Raw genomic sequence first — 6000 nt, 5'->3', positions numbered from 1 at the left:
CTGAAGGCGGCTGCATGTAAAGAAAGGGCATACTAATGTGTAGCCTAATTCTTTATTATGTAGCTTTTTTATGTGCCAAACAATGAATAATTGCTATATAGCTTAAAGCTGTATATATTGTGCTGTCGTAGTATCTTTGCGAGCAGCTCAAGGTGTCCAAAGTGATCAAAAAAGTTATATCAATTGGTATCAACAGGTATTAACTTAGTCATGCTGAGTTTCTGTGGGTGGCATCAAAAACAAAAGAGGCCAAAAGCAATCAGTTGCAGATCTCGAAGAGGGAGAGACTTTTGAAGTATAGTTTCTAAGACAAAAGGTGTTAAATGATCTGTACTATGCATTGCATCGTCCAGCCTTTGAAATATGGCTGTTGAAAGAGAAATTCTAATTTTAACTGCTCAGTAGTGCTAATCTGTGACCAAGGAATGATCTGGCGTAAAGGGCAAGAAGGCCCAGCTGTAAGAAGGGCTCAATACAACACAACACTAGAATGGCCCTCTTGTTCCCATGGGACACTCAGGTAACAGACTGTAAACAAAGTGGATTAAATAATAGAAGGGTTAAAGCTCTATTAACTGTTCTCCCAAAGCGTGGATCCATGCAGGATTATAAAAGTCACGGGAAAAGAGATGCAAAAAGCCAAAGGGAATCAGATTACACTTTGATCAACTTTTTTGGGACAGATAAAACAGGGTTTCTACTTCTGGATTCCTGGGGTATATGTTGACCATTTTACTAGGAAGCAGTCCTGGGAAGAGGACCCATTTGATCTTAGAAAATATTCATAGAATGCTAAGTTTACAGCTGCAGCAAACTGCAAGGTACCATGGAAGCGCTTAAATTTTCTGTACAAGTAACAGGAAACAGGTGGACCTGTTTTTTCCGTGCAGCTTTCCAGAGGCTGCCGAGTTAACTTAAAGCAGTTCTGCTAAGCAGCCTGATCACCATTTGGAGCTAGATACATGTAATATTGACAGGTCAACATTTAAGCTATAAGGATATATTGGTAGAAATTATTTCTTCCTTGAGATGCTCTTGAAGCTGCTCACAGTACATTCATGGATATAACACAGGCAATCTACTCTGTTATCCTTGTACACAGAAATTCTTTCCCATCATTTTCAGCACATATTGCTTAATGCCAGTGAGCGAACTCCTTTTTTGCATTTAGGTAGCTTTCAAGTCATCCTGACAAATATCTGTTAATAGAAACAGCCTGTCTCCCTTTTCAACAGCATTTAAAACCAGACCTAGAATAGGATTCTACAGGGTACAACCCCACCTAAAAAACATAAGTAGAGGATAAAAGAGAGGGGGGGTGGAGGGGAAGAAAAAAAAGAAAAAAAAAGACAACCCCAAACCACAAACAAGCAAACAAAACCAGGCTAGGCTGACTAGCAATGCAAAGACTGTTTCTGCTTGAATACTGATGAGCCAAGTTATCTGTGCTGGCCACATGCCTATTTGGTTCCTGCCAGTGCTTCATTGCTTGTGCTGATCTTTGGGGAACTGCTATTTTACAAATGTTGCTAAATGATTTTAATCATTATTTTAATTCTTGTTAGCTTTTAATATAATTGTAAAAGATAATTTGTGATTTGTGCGTTGATTGCTAAAATCTTTGTGAGATAATAAATTAATATTAAAATTCCCTATGGGAATCCTGGAATTCAGTCAAAGGGCAGACAGCTGTGGGTGAAGGTTTACTGGCCCTGGGCACTCATTCTGTTCTGATGTTACCTATAATTGCACAGACAAGAATGAACACTTACAACTCTTCCTATGAGCCTAAATTCCCATAATAGGGCTCTGCCCATGCTGAGGGCCCGTGAAACCCTGCTACCTCCCCATGTTTCCTCTCTGCTCGTGAGCATAACCCAGGGCTTAGCATGGATTTTCCATGGTCCTAGGGCTCCGCTCCATGTCACTCACAGAGCCCAGGCTCAATTCTTCATCCTGGATAGACAGAGCCATAGCACAGACCTGCCACTACCATGCTAATGCTGCCTGTTTGGCCTGCACCAAACAGCATTTTCCAAAATAGTGATGAAGCACCAGCTAGAATGGCCTGGCCAGGGCTAAGGGTGCAGCTTTTACATGATCAGCCTGAGCTGAGAGATGAGAATGTTTACTGTATGAATGAGAAATAGTAGGGTCACCAGGACCAGAGGACAGTTCCTGGCACTTTTAATTACTAGAGCAGATGTAACCTAGAGGATACAACAACTACAAGCAGACCTGGTCCTATAAATATCCCCTAGCCTTTGTTCTCACCAGGTCTTCATCCCTTGTTTGGTAACTTGCTGCTTGGTAACTTTCCATCTGGCATTCAGGTTTGAAAGAGCAGTTTCTCTATGTTCCAGTCACACTGGGGCACTCTGAGGGCAGAGCACACTTAGCTGGCAGCTGATGTTACATATTAAAGAGCTCTAACTGAAAACCACTCCTCCTGTTCAGTGTGTAGGCAGAAGAACACAAGAAAGAGCAACCACAAAACCTTAAATGAGACCAGTTATGTTACATGTTTATTGCTGCCTTTTACTTTAATGCACCTATCTATCCACAAATAGGCACACATGACCCATTTATCCACCTGCTGTTGATCAGACGGTTAGCTCATTAACTGCAGGTGTAAGACACAAAGGTTGAAAATACAGATTTGAACAAACACGTTGCCTCTGGTTGCTGGTGTGGCAAAGCCTGCTAAGGGAAGGTGGGCTGTGGGGTATCAGTTGCAGGAGGAAGCTGCCATGTGCAAGAGTATGGAGAAATCCTGTGTCTTCCTTCAATCCCTGCTTGCCCACAGGGACTCAAACTATGATTTGGAGTAGTGTTTATGTTTGTAAAGTCTACTATCGCAAGAAAGAAGCTGTAACTTAAGCACCTCTGCATTGAGGCTGGGCAATCAGATGAAAGCGGTTACTGGAACCTGTTTTCACCTCCAAAACTCATACAACTATGTATCACCTCAAATTGAAAGAAAGCCCTTCTTTTCTCTCAGATATGGCTACTATTTAAACATTTACACACAGTGCTTAGAGAGTTCTTTCCACTAATCATGAGACTTTGAACAACCTTGGTGTTCATGTTCAATATAATTTGATTTGGTGTATGCTTTGGTGTTTTGTTTTTTTTGTTTGGGGGCAGGTTGTTTGGGTTCTTTGGGTTGTTCGGGTTCTTCAGGTTGTTGTTTTGCGTATGGACTCATTAGTTTATTACCAGTTTTACAGTACAGGATTAAATAAATTCTATGGTTTTCCTTCAGCTTAATGGGTAGCTGTTACTATCACACTGATAGAAGTGTTAGCTATACTAATACCTCTCATACTGCAAACGTAAAAAAAAAAAAAAAAAAGCATTAAGTTTGCAATGTATAACATGCCACCATTTGACAGTTTGCCGATTCATGAGATACCAGAAATTAGACTGAGAAGTTCAGTTCAGACCTGACTCAGAGAATCACACAACAATTGAGGCTGGATGGCACCTCTGGAGATCATGTAGTCCAACTCCTCTGCTCTCAAAGGGTCAGGTAGAACATCTTGCTCGGGACTGTATCCAGTTGGGTTTTGAATATCTCCAAGGATGGAGACTCTACAACCTTCCCGGGCAACGTGTTCCTGTGTTTGTCACCCTCACAGTAAGGAAGTGTTTTCCTAGTTTTAAACAAAATTCCCCCTTTTTCATTCTGTGCTCATTGTGTCTTGTCCTGTACCTGGCCTGCTGATGACAACTCTTCAAGCCTGGCAATTAAACCAGTTTTCAGTCCACCTCCCTGTCCATTTATCTAGCCCTTACTTCATCAGCTGTGTATGAGAATATTACATATGAGAGTTTCAAAAGCCTTCCTAAAGCTGAGAAAGACATCTAGTGCCTTCCCCTTGTCCTATAAGCTAGTCTTATACTACAACAAACCCCATAATGCTACACAAATTAAAAAACATTTAAATCAGAATAGTTCTATGAAATAAAATCCCTTGTATCTGAATCCATCCAAAAAGGCTAATTTAAACTTCAGTAAAGTGATAGTAATATCGTACTTAACCTTTTCTAACTGACTAGTACAATTCTACACAGAACCAGACAGTGTAAATTGGTTCTATTCTGGGAAAGACTGAGGACAAGAGTGTGGAATATATAACCCCTCACACCATATGAATTCATGTTGTGTGTAACAACCCTTCTTTTTCCCTTGGTCTCTCATTTCTGGTAACTTCTTGAGATTTGAAAGTCCTGAAAATTGCATTTTACTTCATGTATGACACACGACACAGGAGAAAACTGAACTCTGGTTTCATAGTTTTACACAGTGCCTCTATCTGCAGTATTAACAGAAGAATTAATTTAAATGTGTTTTGTTACTAACATAGTGACAAACAAATGTGTTGAAATACTCATTATATCAGTTTTCAGATACAATCACATGCTTAGGTATTCTACGTCTCTTTACATTCTTTTAAGAAAAAATGAAGAACATTAGTGCTTGCAATTTGAACTTGAAATTATCTGTTGTGGTACAACAGCTGTTATCAGCTGGAGATGCTGTATGCTTGGTTGAACTGACTACGTCAAAAGGCATTTTGGTAGTCACTTTCAAACAAACATTTTTTTTCTCCTTTAAAAGAAATTTTATTATTTACAACTTCAAGACCTTCTTTTGAAATAATTCAAACTGAAATTTCATATAGATTGGAAAGACTGAATGACTTCTGGGTTTTTTTTAACCAGACAGACTAAAACTGAATGTTATAAAAAACAGTGCATCAGCCTCACTTGCAAACTAATGAGCTTTATAAAATCTGTCAACAGATCATTAAATCAGGGCACCATAAGCAGAATAATACACCTTACCTGTCATTTACCATAGCTGACACAGATTTTGACTGATTTCTTTTCATCTGAATAAATGGGCCTTCTGCTTTGTGCAGACTCTCTCAAAACATACAGATGTACTATTTCAGGGAAGAGTAACTGGAAATTGAGCAACCGGGCCTACACAGTCTTTAAGTGTTTCACCAAACAAATGTACTATGGTAAAAATTTATAAGACTCCCACAATTTTTTAATTCGGTCCTGGAAAGAAAATCACATCCAAGCTAAACATGAGGTGACTATCAGGGGGACAAGGAAAGAAGGTTCTGTGAGCGGTGAAGATTTCCATAAAGGAGAGAAGTGAGGAAGCTGGGTTTCCTTAATTCAATTCCCTGTAGTGTAAAGAGATGCAAGCAGGCTGCTCCACAAGGGGAAGCGTGGTGCAAGCCAAAGGGACAATAAGGTGGGCATGGGACAGTGTCCTCACCAACAAATGGCACAGCTGCACCATACAAGTCCCATCCAAGAGGATGAGCAAAGCAGACCTGGTGATGGTAAGCTTGGTCAGCTAGTGATGGCTAGGTAAGCCCATAGTGATGAAGCAGGTCCAACGTCAAGTCAGCGGGTGAGGACTGGGACCAGGGAGGTACACAGCCAAGCACAGCTGCAAGATAGTTGTGGTGAGGACTAAGACCAGGGCCTGAACTTAAATGCAGCTTCCAAGTTGATGGAAGGAGGGCCCTAGCAAGGCTTGTCGCAACTTCTTTTGCACACAGCAATTTTAATAACTATCTGAGCAAGGTAACACAGCTACACCACCAAAGAGGTGGCCCTGACCACAGGCAGTCATAACCCAGGAGGAGGTGGGTGTACTGAGGGTTTTGAGAGCTCCTTCCCATCTATGAAGTTCTTGTACACTAGATTCCCATTTGTGGTTGAAATAGTTTGGAAGTTATCGTTGTTGGTGTATGCCAAATAAAAAAATAAATTGATGATATAATTTAGCTAGACAGGCTAAATATGTGAATTACCCTCATTCTTCAAAAACCAAAGAAAATATAAGTTGATTAACTATGAGGGGATGGTTTTCAGTAACTGTTTAAATAATAATGATTTTTCATCATATTTTATGCAAAACACTATTTCTAGTCTCCTGTCTAATTAAAACATTCATTTAAACAGTTAGTG

This window comes from Streptopelia decaocto (assembly GCF_964273445.1).
Source record: "Streptopelia decaocto genome assembly, chromosome: 1".
Lineage (NCBI taxonomy): Eukaryota > Metazoa > Chordata > Aves > Columbiformes > Columbidae > Streptopelia > Streptopelia decaocto.
Note: the sequence above shows the minus strand (reverse complement) of the source record.